Source organism: Nicotiana tomentosiformis, chromosome 6, assembly GCF_000390325.3.
Source record: "Nicotiana tomentosiformis chromosome 6, ASM39032v3, whole genome shotgun sequence".
In the NCBI taxonomy this organism is placed as follows: Eukaryota; Viridiplantae; Streptophyta; class Magnoliopsida; order Solanales; family Solanaceae; genus Nicotiana; species Nicotiana tomentosiformis.
The window spans coordinates 74,485,334-74,501,694 of record NC_090817.1 but is presented as its reverse complement, the minus strand read 5'-3'; positions in this window follow the sequence as shown (position 1 = coordinate 74,501,694).

Here is a 16,361-nt window from a genome sequence, read left to right as displayed (position 1 = left end):
CGCGGACAGTAACCAAGAGTGGGTCCCGTACGAATGATTTTGGATATCTTTGGAAAAAGGTAATGACGTAATTAAAGGGTAAAACCACATATGAGCCTTCAAGGTAGCTACAAAAACAGCCTTTGTCAGCCAATGGAATTATTTAATAGTGATGTATTTACAAAATCACTCTTGTGACCCGATTTGTTACCGAATGCGGCTCTCTTTGTAACCGGAGACAGCTGAAATTCCCACTTATTAATAGTAGCAATATGTAGTATATAAATATGGTACAAAGTGACATTACATGACACATCATCATACCACGTAGGTACCACTTGGTATATATTTTTGCCATATGAAATAGACTAGCACATGTGGAAAGGTTCTAGAGAAATATGGAAATTTCTCATGAAAGACCTTAGAACCCTATGAAATTGTTAGGAAAGTACTTAGAAGATTTTAGCTATGTAGAAAATTTTACAGAAATGACTTGTAAATAATAAGGGCCTTGTGTAATAACTATTATTTACTCACTAGCCCCTAGGAGACTAGTATATAAAGTGGGTTATTTATTTGTAATTCATCGAGCAAAAACAATCAAGTTCTCTACAATAAAAAACTTCATTTGGCAAATTTCTTTTGTCTTTCTTATCTAACATTCACGATCTTGAGTGTAGTATTTTAGGCTGACTTGGCATAGCAGGATCGTGAGCAAGTTTTCAAGTGCCGCACGTGTGCTTAGTTCAAGACTAAGGAAGTGACAACGTGGTATCAGAGCAAAGGTTATACCTAAAGGAATGTTAGAAAGACTACAAGAGATTGCTAGAAGGAAACTTTGTAGGAAACCATGGTCGGGATTACAAAAAGCGTGGTACTTGCAAAAGGGACAAATGTGAAGGTCCATAAGCAAAAGGAGTATGGCGGTGCACGGGACACACGCGAGGTGCACGACTTACTTTGGAGGATGAAAAAGTCATTTGAGGTAGTGAAGGAGGATGACGAAGTTGTTATGGTATGCAACGCCTCAATGCACTTGACCGAGGTTGTCGCGCTGGGGTGGCATCGAAAGTGTGCCAACATGGAAAAAAGGGCTATGTAAGATTGAGATGTGAGAGAAATTTAAGAAGGATTTGAAGAGCAATTCTACTCGACGAATATGGTGTACGAGGCTAGACGGAAGCTAATGGAGCTCCTACAGACGGCTACAATTCAGGAGTATGTGCGCGAGTTCACTACCTTAATGCTGCAAATTCCGTCGTTGTCTGAGGAAGATTTCTTTTTCTACTTCATGTGTGGGTTACAAAATTGGGCAAAACAGGAGTTAAGAAGACATCAAGTAGCTAACATGGACGAGGCCATAACGATAGCCGAGTCGCTCGTTGACTTCAAGATGGAGTCTGCCAAATCCAAAGAAGGCAATGCCGAGAGGGGTGTGGGAGATCATGACAGTGACAAGGGGAAAGGCATAGCCGAGGTATACAAGGGCAATGGCAATACGCCATCCCATAACGGATAGGGGTCCGAGAGAAGCGGCAAGGGGCCAGAAAATGATAATGAGTACGTGCCTAAGAGATGGTGCTACTTCTGTAAAGGATCACATCAGGCAAGTGAAAGCCCAGAGTTAGGGAAGCTTACATCAATGATCGAGAACTTTGATTGGACATATAAGGGTGACACATGAGAGACCGCCTACATTGGGGGGATGCGCTTGGTATCTAAGCTAAAAGTAGGGGATTCTAAAGCCTATCTTGGCGCTATGCAAATTGAGCATGGCGGCAGCAAGAAAAGTTGGGCGGACATAGTTGCAGTGGGTGGCGAGTTACAAAGTGATGGCATACTATCAGATTTAGAAAAGGCACCAAGCAGAGGGGTCAAGTTTGCCAGTAAGGTTAGGACCATGGAGGGCAGCCAAATAGGGAGTGGAAGCATGGAACCGATGCTTGAGAAGCTACTAGACTTGGTTGAGTCATGGGGAGATTCAGGCCAAGAGCAAGAAGATACATCCGATGAGCGGAGGATCGAGGCCATCATTGCTAGCCGTGCATAGTACAAACGGGGCAAGAAGAAAGGTGACCAGTACCTTGTGACATGGGAAAGCGAACCGCTCCATAGGGCATCATGGCTAATGGACAAAGATCTCTGGCGACGCCAAGGCAAGGTGCGCACATACGTGTCAATGTTTTGTGCCGAGGGCTGCACAAAATTGGGTGGGAGAGAGTGTCATGACCCGCCACATCATCATGCCACGTAGGTTCTATATGGCATATATTTTTTCCATATGGAAAGCTTACATATGAAATAGACTAGTACATGTTGGAAGGTTTTAGAGAAATATGGAGATTTCTCATGGAGGACCTTAGAACCCTATGAAATGGCCCCTACTAGAAATTCGACAAAAATCGACCGACCAACTTTGGTCGGTCAAAAAACCGACCAAAGTTGGTCGGTTTTTCAAAATATTTATTTTTAATTTTTTTTTATGTTTGGTCGGTTTCATTTGGCACAAAAATGCGAAAAACTATTTTTGAGTCCCGCGAAATTTATTTTTCAAGAAACCGACTAACTTTGATCGGTTTTTCAATTAAAATAAATAAAAATTAATATTAAAAAAATCGGTTAATTCGGTCGATCATTTTAAAAAATCGACCAACTTCGGTCGGTAATTTTATTTTTTAATAAAATCGACCAACTTTGGTCGGTTATTTTCGTGCGAAAATACAATTAAAGAGTATAAATCAAATAAAAGACAGTCTTAAAGTAAAATGCACCAATGGTCTAGTGGTAGAATAGTATCTTGCCACAATACAGACCCCGATTCGATTCCGAGATGGTGAATCTTTTGATTACATAATTAAAAAACCGACCAACTTTGGTCGATTTGTTTTGCAATATATATTGTTTTTGAATTTAATTGACCGACCAACGTTGGTCGGTATGCCTTTCCGACCGTCAAAATACCGTCCACACATAAATGGTCGCATTTTGGTCGGTAATTGGCCATAACCGATCAACTTTGATTGATTTTTTTGGTCGGTGTTTAGCGAATTTCTAGTAGTGTGCTTGGAAAGTCCTTAGAAGATTCTAACTATGTGAAAAATTCTAGAGAAAAGACTTACTTGTAAATAATAAGGGCCTTTTGTAATAATTATTATTTACTCACGAGCCCCTAGGAGACTAGTATATAAAGGGAGGTATTTATTTGTAACTCATCAAGCAAAAATAATCAAGTTCTCTACAATAAAAAGCTTCATTTAGTAAATTTCTCTTGTCTTTCTTATCTAACAATCTCTTAGCGATCTTGAATATAGTATTTTAGGCTGACTTAGCATAACAGGATCGTGAGCAAGTTGTCAAGTGCCGCACATGTGCTTAGTTCAAGACTAAGGACGTGACAAAAGGCTTTAGAAATATAAAAACAAAAACCGAAGAGATTGAAGCAGTCACATTGAATAATTGAGCCACTTGATTATCAAGGTAAACATATAACTTTGCCTCTCTCGAGATGCATTATCAAGAGATTCCGTAACTTTGCTATTGACTTTCACTATACCAAGAGATTCCGTAACTTTGCTATTGACTTTCACTATACCCTGATAATAGGTCACTCCTAAAGGGTTACATATTCCCTTGAAAAAGTATCTCGAAATTTCATACACTCATGAAATATGGAATACTCACAAAGAGATTAAAGATGCGTCACATACTTCTTGATAATCAAATACTTCAAGAAGATTCACAATGTAACATTTATGGACATCAAATAAATCAAATGAAGTCTGCATCATCCTATGTTCGAGAACCATGCTGCTCCAACTCTTGAATCACAGAGATAATCAGGAGAGAAGAATCATGGGAGAAACATAATACTCACAATTGATTAATAAGTTACTTTATTCTTTTGTGATTGTAGTTATTTTTCGCATGTTGGAAAAATTTGTTGCAAACTAAAAGGGCTGATAGTTGCGAAGAAGAACTGTAGTTTCATTATATTCAACATTAATTTATAATACATAGATACATAGTTGTGATAGAGTGAAATACCAAAAAATAAGGGAAGCAGTTGAGATGATATATACAATCTGGTTAGTCTCAAGTCTTTAAGGAATCATTATCCTTTATATCAACGTTATCTTCTTTATGCCCGTGCAAGATCGGGATCACTTGTCTGAGTCCGATCTTGGAGATGAGCTCAGTGAAAGCCCGACGTTGCAGTGGCTTTTTAAGGGCATCTGCAAGCTGGTTTGATGAGGATGTATGACGCACTTAGACAGCTTTGTTTTCAACTTGGTCACGGACAAAGTGAAAGTCAATAGTAACATGTTTCATGCGGCTATGGAAGACCGGATTTTTGCACAGATAAGTAACACCTATGTTGTCGCAGAGAACCAAAGGTGTATGCTGAGGAGGAAGGCGCAACTCATTGTGAAGGTGGACAAGCCAGTCAAGTTCCGCAACAGTAGAGGCAGCTGCACGGTATTCTGCTTCGGTGGAGGAGCGAGCGATGGTACGCTTCTTTTTGGAGCTCTAACTAATTGGATTGTCTCCATGAAACACAATATAGGCTGACGTTGAATGCGAAGCACGAGTGTCTAGATCTCCTCCCCAGTCTGCATTGCATATGCTGTAAACTTAGCGGAGGAGGATGGTCTGATATGGACTCCAAGGTGCATGGTTTGATTGAGGTAACGAAGCAACCTCGTGGCAGCCTGCCAATGTTTTATGGATGGGCGATGCATGAACTGAACAAGTCTATTAATTAACGACGAAGGAGATATCAGGCTGAGTGGTAGTGAGGTACTGAAGAGCTCCAACAACTTGGCGGTATTCAGTAGCATTGGCAGAGGGAAAGCCATCATTCTGAAGAAGAGATTCAGAGGATGACATAGGTGTAGACACTCCTTTGGCATTAAGCATGTTAAAACGAGATAGAAGATCAGCAGCAAATTTGCTTTGAGTAAGTAGGAGACCTTGGTCGAATGGGATACCTTCAATGTTGAGGAATACGTGTAGTGAGCCTAGGTCTTTGATGGAGAATCGTTGGACAAGGTGATTGATCACAAAGGTGATGTGAGAGCACGATGAGCCAGTAACTATGGTATCATCTACATAGATGAGCACATAAAGAAACACTGTCAGAGAGTTGTAGATGAACACTGAATTGTCTGAATAAGCTCGTTTGAAGCCACATGAGACAAGAAACTGCCTTAGATCAGTATACCATGCACGTGGAGCCTGACGCAATCCATAAATAAGTTTGTGAAGTTTGCAAACATAATCTGGGTGCTGTGGATCAATGAAGCCTTGTGGTTGAGTCATGAACACAGTTTCTTCAAGTTGGCCTTGTAGAAATGCATTATTGACATCAGAGTTGGTGCAGGGGCCACCTGTTAGTAACAACAAGAGAAAGAATTAGACGGAAGGTTCTATGTTTAACCACAGGACTGAATGTAGCATGGAAGTCAATGCCGGGACGTTGATGAAAGCCCTTGGCCACAAGACGGGCTTTGTAGCGCTCAATAGAACCATCAGCTTTATGTTTGAGTCGAAAAACCCACTTGCAACCTACAACATTTTGAGTCGAGTTAGATGGAACGAGAGACCAAGTATTATTGCGCATAAGGGCACTGTATCTTCACGAATGGTTGCACACCACTCAGGGTATTGTTGATCTTGTTTGACAGTGTTTGGGTGAAAGAAAATGAAACTGGAGACGATGTGGCCAGGTAGTCAACTATGCGTTTTGGTTTAAATATGTTATTTTGGGAACGTGTGACAATGCGCCCATGAGAAGACAGATTAGAAGAAGTGTCGATTTTGGGCAAGATCAGAGATGTTAGGTAGTAAGGAGTTTGAAGGTACAAGAGGTCGTTCTGTAGCAGGGGGACGAGGGTGGTTTGATACAGTAGGAGAATAACATACCTGATTAGAACTGACAGCAGGGGGACTTGTACATGGCGGAACTGGAGAGTGATCTGAACCCGTAGAATGAAGGTTAGGTGGTGGTATGGGAATAGGGGGAGTCAAGTGATGAAGGCAGAGGTAAAGAGGGAGCTACAGGTTCAGGGGAAGGTCCTAACCAGGAGGGAGCTGGAAAAGAGGAACTATTGATAAGTGACTTACTGTTTGATGCAAATGGAAAGATGGATACAACAAACACCACGTGACAAGAGATGTAGACTTTGTTTTTGGAGGGATCAAGGCATACATAACTGTTTGTGGAAGAGGAACTACTGGTAAGTGACTTACTATTTGATGCAAATGGAAAGATGGATACAACAAACACCACGTAACAAGATATGTAGACTTTATTTTAGAGGGATCAAGGCATACATAACTGATTGTGGAAGAGGAATATCCCATAAAGACACAAGGACGACTCTTTTGGTCAAGTTTGTGCGATGTATAAGGTTTTAACCAAGGGTAACAGAGGCATCCAAAGACTCTTAGCTTGTGTGGATTGGGATCACGTTGGAAGAGATTCTGAAATGCTGATGTGCCTTTAAGGAGAGGGGTAGGGAGTCGATTGATGAGGTAGACTGTTGTTTGGATTGCGAGGGACCAAAACTTGATAGGTACAGAAGCATGATGAAGGATGGTTAGCGTTGTTTCAATAATGTGGCGGTATTTACGATCAGCCGAACCAACAAGTTGAGGGGTGTATGGTGGACTTATAAGATGTTGAATTCCAGAAGCTTGAAGAATTAATTGTAGGCCAATGTACTCACTACCTCCATCAGTATATGATGTGCTAATGTTGGTGGAAAAGTAATTAGTGACTAAATTTTTAAAGTTGGTGAATATATGAATAACATCAGATTTATGCTTGATGGGATAAAGCCACGTATATTTTGTAAAGTAATCAACAAAAATAACATAAATGTGAAAGTTATTAAAAGATGAGACAGGGGCTGGTCCCCATATATCAGAATAGATAATTTCAAATGGCCGACTACTAACAATGGATGTTTCACCAAAGGGTAGACAATGACTTTTATTACAGAGACATGAATTACAAACGGTAAACGACTGACTTGAAGAGAAAATGCTGAAATATAACTTTTAGTGATACGTGGCTGTGGATGGCCAAATCTTGCATGCCAAAGATGGAGCGTTGGAGACGATTGGGCTGCAAAGTTAGCTTGTAGTTGTGGTATGAAGGAAGGCTTGAAGGCTGGCCACTCATAAAGATCATCTTTACTCCGCCCTTGAAGTAGGATTGCCCTCGTGCTCAAATCATTAATAAGATACGAATAAGGAAAAAATTCTATAGAAGTTAGATTTTCACGGAAAAATTGTGCAACTGAAATTAAGTTACGTTTAATTTTTGGTGAGCATAAGACTTGGTGAGGTGTGAATGGATGAGTAGTGGAGTTAGAGTGAAGAGTACTGTGTCCAATATGTGAGATTGGAATAGCGTTACCATTTCCAATGATAATTTCTTCATTTCCAGAGAACTCAGTTGCAGAGGTGAGATTGGGTGGATTATCTGTCACGTAATGGGACGCTCCACTGTCCATAATCCATGAGTTTCTATTATTGTGGTAGGAGCGAGTGGCCATGTTTGCTTTCTAGATCCCCGGCGACGGCTATTAAGACTCCCCATAATCTGACTCAACGCTACTATCCCGAAGGCTAAGTCTAGAAATGCTAGGAGACGCACTCTGTGGAGAGGGAAACAGGGTCACTGATGAAGATAGATGTGATCTAGAACCCTGCTGTGAGCCAGACCACTGCTGCGATCCAGACCCCTGCTGCGATCCGGATGGCTATAATCTAGATGGATGCGATCCACTTGGTGGTGAAGCAAATGAAGCAGATGACGGGCGTATCACCATATGGCCCTATGACTGCTGACCTAGTGTAGCCATGTAACTATATGCAGAATTATGTAGAGGAAGCGGGGTATAGCCCTGTGGTGAAGAATGGTAAGAATACTGCTGGGAGGGTGAATGGTAGGTAGTCTGACGAGTAGATGGATGTGGTGAAAACGATGTGTGCCTAGAAGATGCGGAGGAATGCAAGTGTGGAGTGGAAGGAAGCGAGGGTATAGCACTATTCTCATGATCAATAGGCCTCTTATCCTTCCTAGACCTACCTCGACCTCTACCGGTCATCTTCATAAATTAAAAAAAATGTTAGAATTGAGAATATAAATTTATATAAGCTGAGAGTGCTTGAAAAAACTAACATACTAGCCGTCTTCAAAATATTCTTCCTCGTCCGAAAATTCTTCCTCTTCACTTATTTCATTTTTCTCAGGTGATTCTTCGTCCTCATTTTCTATGGTTGTTATTTCCTCCATATCAAATTCTTCCAATATGCATTGAGGATGCTCCAAATCATTTTCTAACTGATCGTCCACCATTTGGTTAAGAATTGAGATGTCATTTTGGTAAGCAACATCTAGCACATTCTCAACTTCCATAGGCTTAGTTTTGGTTCCAACCAACCAATCGGACTTATCCCTCCATAATGGATTTGGAGTATAATACACTTGCCTAATATATTCTGCAATTATAAAAGAATCATAATAATCGCACTCCCTCTTTTTATTAACCTCAATTATGTTATACTTCAAGTGTACATTTGTACCTCTTCTAGGTGTTTGGTCAACCCATTTGCATCAGAAAAATATGATCTTCTTATTTGGCCAACCTGAATATGATAATTCAGAATCTCTTTGATCACATCATAATAATCATTTTCCCCATACTGGTTGCCTTTACCACATTTAACACACACCCCACTGTTATTGTTTTTTTTATCACGTCCAAAATCCAACCTGTCGTGATGACGCCTATCACGGTACTAGGCAAGCCGACAGCTCAGACATTTCCAACACTTTAATTTTTGAAATACACTAAACCAGCCCAAATAAAGGAAAAATCTCATAAAAACAGGATAGAATATCAATACTCAATACATAAAGTCATCCCAAAACTGGGGTGTCACTGAATACATGAGCATCTACATAATGACATAGTCTGGTACACTGACTAGAAAGTAAATCTGAAAAAGTAAACAGAAAGATAAGGAAGGAGAGTCAAGGTCTGCGGATACCAAGAAGCTACCTTGATGATCTCCGAAGGTCTGGACTGAACAAATCAGCAATCGCCGCGACCAAAAATAACTGGATTTGCACACGAGGTGCAGGGTGTAGCATGAGTTCAACCAACTCAATAAGTAACAAATCTAATAGTTGGAATGAAAGCAGTGACGAGTTCAAATATTACAGCCCACTTTCAACATTTAACAGTACGGAAAGTTACAGAAAATTTGACAGTGCTAACTCAGAAATTCATAATTTAACAAGTAGAGGTACAAGAATTTAGACATGATTTCAGATTTGCAATAAAACTCAACACAAAACAAGGCAGATCCAGCCCAAATGCAAGTAAAACAGGGCAGATCCAGCCCAAATGCATATAAACAAGGGTAGATCCAGCCCAAATTCATATAAACTAGGGTAGATCCAGCCCAAATGCAAATAACTTCTAGCTATTGCGCCCATTGTGGATGAGCAGACTCTGGAGGGGCCGATCCAGCCCAAGCGCTATAATAAGCCAAATCCTGGCATGAATCAATAAAGCCTGTTACGGCGTGCAGCCCGATCCCATAAATATCACTCACAATAGACCCTCAGTCTCACTCAGTCACTAATCTCTCCAGTCTCTCGGGCTCACCAAAATTATGTTATTCAGCCCAAACAACAATGATATGATATATCAAGTAAAGGACAACAGAGACCGAGACATAATATGCAAATAATAGTTGTGATCGAGTACAAATGGAAATTAGCACAAATAATTCAACATGTAACACGACCTATGAGGGCCCAACAGTACCAACATGTAGCCTAAGCAGGATTTCTAACATGACTGACAGCTCAATAGCTTTAACACATGGTAAAAATACGGGTAACAACAAGATTAATCAACTATTCAGTTTCATGGAATCGACCAAGTCACAATTCATACGGTGCACGCCTACATGCCCGCCACCTAGTACGTACGTCACCTCAACACCAATCACATAACACGAAATTCGAGGTTTCTTACCCTCAGAACCAAGTTTAGAAGTGTTACTTACCTCAAACTGTATGAAACTCTACTCCAACAAGCCCTTGCCTCCATAAATGGCCTCCAAATGCCTCGAATCTAGCCACAAATAGTTTGATATAATCAACACGAGCTAAAGAAATCAATTCCATAAGAAAATACTATATTTTTAATCAAAAGTATAAAAGTCAACTCAAAAGGCGGCCCCCGGGCCCACGTCTCGCAACCCAACAAAAGTCACAAAATACGGAAACTCATTCTACCACGAGTTCAACCATACTAAATTTACCAAAATCCAACACCAAATCGACACCCAAATCCCCAATTTAATCTCTCTAAATCCCTAGCCTCAAACTCCAAAATTACACCTTAAAGGCCAGAAGCTGAAGGCAAAACTAGAACTGGAGCTGTGGTCAAGGTAGTATTGAGCTTCTGAAAGCCCTATTCACACTCATCCGACCACCTGAAAGTAGCACTCTTGTGGGTCAATTTGGTCAAAGGAGATGTGATAGATGAGAAACCCTCCACGAAATGACGATAATAACCGGCCAAGCCGAGAAAGCTTCAAATCTTCGTAGCTGAGGACGGTCTGGGCCAACTCTGAACCGCCTCTATCTTCTTTGGGTCCACCTTAATTCCCTCACTGGACACAACGTGCCCCAAGAACGCCATTGAGCTAAGCCAAAACTCACACTTGGGAAACTTGGCATAAAGCTTCTCTTCCCTCAACCGCTGCAACACAATCCTCAAATGCTGGGCATGCTCCTCCTGGCTACGAGAGTACATCAGGATATCATCAATGAATACTATAACAAACGAGTCGAGATAAGGCTGAAATACACTGTTCATCAGATGCATGAATGATGCTGGGGTGTTGGTCAGCCCAAAAGACATCACAAGGAACTCATAATGATCATAATGGGTCCTGAATGCTGTCTTTAGAATATCCGAGTCTCGAATCTTAAACTAGTGATACCCAGACCTCAAATCAATCTTAGAGAACACCCTCGCTCCTTGAAGTCGGTCAAATAGATCATCAATATGTGGCAAAGGATACTTGTTCTTGATTGTAACTTTGTTCACCTGCCTATAGTCGATGCACATCCGCATAGTACCATCCTTCTTCAGAAACAGAACTGGTGCACCCCAAGGAGACATACTAGGATTAATAAACCCCTTTATCAAGAAGTTCCTAAAGATTATTTTTTAATTCCCTCAACTCCGCTGGTGCCATATGATACGGAGGAATAGAAATGGGTTGAGTGCCCAACACAAAGTCAATACCAAAGTTAATTTCTCTGTCGGGCGGCATACCTGGCAGGTCTGCAGGAAACACATCCGGAAAGTCTCGCACCTCTGGAACAAAATCAATAGTAGGGGTATCGGCACCAACATCCCTCACAAAGGCCAAATAAGATAAACATCCCTTCCCAACCATCTGTTGGCCTTCAAATACGAAATCACCCTGCTGGGAACATAATCTAGAGAACCTCCCCACTCAATCCTTGGAAACCCCGGCATCGCCAACGTCACGGTCTTAGTGTGACAATCTAGAATAACATGACACAGAGACAACCAATTCATACCCAAGATCATGTCAAAATCAACCATACTAAGCAATAAGAGATCAACTCTCGTCTCCAATCCACCAATAGTCACTACATATGACCGATATACACGATCCACAATAATAGTATCGCTCACTGCATAGATATATGAACATATGAAACTAAGGACTCACAGGGGATATCCAGATAATGGACAAAATACAATGATACATACGAATAAGTGAAACCAGGGTCAAATAGTATAGAGCCATCCCTGTGGCATACTGGGACTATACCTGTGAACACTATGTCTGAAGCAATGACATATGGCCTGACAGGAATATCATAGAATCAGGCCTGACCGCCACCTGATCGTCCTCCCCCTCTTAGGCAACCCCTAGCTACCTGAGCCCTACCCCGAGCTGGCTGGGCGGGTGGTAAAGTAACTAAGAGGTCATGGCCTGATTCCTCTACTGAACTGGCCCTCCCGTAAGGCGGGGACTAAACCTCTTCACATGACCCAACTCTCCACACTCAAAACATCCCCTCTCGAAAAATGATGGCAAACACTAAGGCGGACCTCGAGAACCGAAATAACTACCAGAAGAACCCGGTGAAGACGAACCCTGAACTGAAGGCACACGAGATGAACTATGAGCTGGGAGAGCACTGAGGGATAACTTACCTAGCATATCATTGTATGAACCATGGCTGGATGACGCACCACGGTGAACTGGATGAGCCATATGAGCGGCCCTATAAGGATGACCCCTACTGTGATGGAACTGACCCCCCAGAAGGAACACCGCTGAAACCACCCGAACCATGAGGCTTCTTGGCCTCCCTCACCTAACGCTTCTAACTACAAACCAACTCTAGACACCGAGAAATGTCAACCACCTCATCGAACGTAGCACCCGAGACACTCTCCCGAGTCATAACAAAACAGTACTGATAGTAGAGGCCATCAATGAACCTCCTAATCCTCTCCCTCTCAGTGGGAACCGACCAAACCGTGTGACGAGCCAACTCTGAGAACCTCATCTCATACTGGGTCACAGACATGCCATCCTGACATAGCTGCTCAAACTGCCTGCGCAGCTCCTCTCTGCGGGTCAGTTGCACAAACTTCTCCAAGAAGCGAACGAAGAACTCATGCCAAGTAAGGGGTGCTGCACCGACTGGCCTGGGCCTCTCATAGGCCTCCCACCATCTGAAGGTAGCCCTAGTAAACTAAAAAGTAGTGAACGAGACCCCACTGGTCTCGAGAATACCCATCATATAAAGAATCTACTGGCACCTATCCAAGAAGTCGTGGAATACTCTGACCCATCCCCACTGAATGATGGAGGCTGGAGCCTCCCAAATCTCTCTAGTCTCCTCTGCTCATCATCAGTCATAACAGGACTCACCTGGGCCTGAGAAACTGCAACTGGCTGGGCTGGCAATACCCTTAGTGTTTGAAGTCCCTACATCAGTTGCTCTGGAGTACGGGCGGCAGGAGTCTGAGTACCTCCCCCTGAAGTGGCTAGCATGGTCTAAACATAAACCGCTTGAGCAAGGATGGTGCACACTATCAAAATCTGAGCCAAAGCCTCTTGAAGGCGTGGAATCACAATGGGCACAACTGGTGCCTGAGCTGGCCCCACTGGCTCCACCACATCTGGAACCTGCTCCTGAGTTGGGGAAACTGGTGGATCTGTAGGTGGTGCACTAGCTACTGTACGAGCTGCACCTCTGCCCCTACCGCGACCCCGGCCTCTCGTGGCCCTAGCCGGTTATGCTGGTGGTTGTCAATCCTATTCGGTAGCACGTGTCCTAGACATCTGTGAGAGAATAGAATAACAGAAGTTTAGTTCCTGGAATCAACAAATCTGCACGACAATAATACAAGAACCTAGTTTCCTAAGGGTTCGGCAGCCTCTCGAAGATAAGTACAAACGTCTCTGTACCGATCCGCAAGACTCTACTAAACCTGCTCATGACTCGTGAGATCTATGTAACTTAGGCTCTGATACTAATTTATCACGACCCAAAACCCAACCTGTCACGATGGCGCCTATCATGGTACTAGGCAAGCCGACTGCTCAGACATTTTCGACAATTATATTTTTGAAATACGCTAAACCGGCCTAAATAAAGGAAAAATCTCATAAAAATAGGATAGAATATCAATACTCAATACATTAAGTCTTCCCAAAAATGGGGTGTCACTGAGTACATGAGCATCTACATAATGACATAGTCTGGTAAGCCGACAAAAAAGTAACTCTGAACAAGTAAACAGAAAGATAAGAGAGGACAGTCAAGGTCTGCGGAAGCTAAGCAGCTACCTTGATGATCTCTGAAGGTCTGGACTCAGCAAATCAGCAACCGCCGCGACCGAAAATACCTGGATCTGCATACGAGATGTACGGTGTAGCGTGAGTACACCCAACTCAATAAGTAACAAAACTAATCTTTGGACTGAAAGTAGTGATGAGTTCAAATATTACATCCCGTTTTTAACATTTAACAGTACAGAAAGTTACAGAAAATATGACAATGATAACTTAGAAATTCATAATTAAACAAATAAAGGTCTAAGAATTCAGACATGCTTTCAAATTTGCAATAAAATGCAACACAGCCCCGGGCAAATCCAGCCCAAATGCAAGTAAAACAGGGCACATCAAGCCAAAATGCAAATAAACCAGGGCAGATCCAGCCCGAATGTAAATAACTGCTAGCAATTGCGCCCACTGTGGATGTGCAGACTCCGGAGGGGCCGATCCAGCCCAAACGCTATAATAAGCCAAATACTGGCATGAATTAATAAAGCCTGCTGTGGCGTGCAATCCGATCCCATAAACATCACTCACAATAGACCCTAGTCTCACTCAGTTACTAATCTCTCCAGTCTCTCGGGCTCACCAGAATCATGTTATTCAGCCCAAACAATAATGATATGATATATCAAGTAAAAGATAACAAAGACCGAGACATAATATGCAAATAATATCTGTGACCGAGTACAAATAGCAATTAGCACAAATAATTCAACATGTTACACGACCTCTGAGGGGCCAACAATACCAACATGTAGCCTAAGAAGGATTTCTAACATGACTGACAACTCAATAGCTCTAACACATAGTAAAAATATGGGCAATAACAAGATTAATCAACTATTCAGTTTCATGGAATCGACCAAGTCATAATTCTTACGGCGCACGCCTATATGCCCGCCACCTAGCACGTGCGTCACCTCAACACCAATCACATAACACGAAATTTGGGTTTTCTTACCCTCAGAACCAAGTTTAGAAGTGTTACTTACCTCAAACTGTGCGAAACTCAACTCCAACAAGCCCTTGCCTCCTGAAACGGCCTCCAAATGCCTCGAATCTAGCCACAAACAGTTCGATACAATCAACACAAGCTAAAGGAATCAATTCCATAAAAAAAATACTAAGTTCTTAATCAAAAGTTAAAAAGTCAACTAAAAGGTCGGCCCCTGGGCCCACGTCTTGCAACCCAACAAAAGTCACAAAATCCAGAAGCTCATTCCACCACGAGTCCAACCATACCAAATTTACCAAAATCTAACACCAAATCCCCAATTTAAACTCTCCAAATTCCTAGCCTCAAACTCCAAAATTACACCTCAAAATCACACAATTTAGGTGGGAAATCAATGGGGAAACATAATTATTGAATAAATTTAACCACAAGTGACTTACCTCAAGAATCCCTTCAAAAGCCCTCTCAAATATCGCCTAACCCCGAGCTTGAAATGTTCAAAATTATGAAAATCACGAAAAACTGCCTCAGCCCTTTTTGCTCATGCGAAAAACTTAACTGCACATGTTGTTCCACTTTTGCAGAAATTCCTCCGCTTCTGCGGACATGCCTCAAAGGCTCCCTTCGCTTTTGTGATCCTGCCTCCGTATTTGTGCTCCCGCAGGTGCGGAATACCCATCGAACCTGCGCAAACTCCTCCACTGGCCAACTCCGCTTTTGCGCTCATCACTTTGCACATGCGACCACGCAGGCGCGTGCAAATCTTTCGCAACTGCGAGCACTGCCCAACTCCACTCTTGGCCGCATCTGCGATGGCTGGTGCGCACATGCGTCTTCACACCTGCGATCAAAACCTTCGCAGGTGCGATTGCACCAGACCTGGTGCTTCAGCAGTCTCTCAAACTCTAAATTTGATCCGATAATCGTCCGAACTCCACCCGAGGCCCCCGGGACCTCAACCAAATATACCAACCAATGCTAAAATACGATATGAACTTAGTAGATCCTTCAAATCACATCAAATAGCACTAAAACCATGAATCGCGCATCGATTCAAGCATAATGAACTTTTGAACTTCTAACTTCTACATTCAATACTGAAACCTATCAAATCACGTCCGATTGACCTCAAATTTTGCACATAAGTCACAAATGACACCACATACCTACTCCAACACCCAGAACCCCAATTCAAACCCGATAACCAAAAAGTCCACTCTCGGTCAAACTTCAAAATTTTCAACTTTCGCCATTTCAAGCCTAATTCAACTACGGACCTCAAATTCGCAATCCGGACACACTCTTAAGCCCAAAATCACCCAACAGAGCTAACAGAACCATCAATATTCCATTCCGGAGTCGTTTATGTCTAGGTCAATATCCGATCAACCATTTTAACTTAAGCTTCCAACCTTGAGATTAAGTGTCTCAACTCATTCTAAAATCTCCCCGGACCCGAACCAACTACCTCGGCAAGTCACATAATAATAAT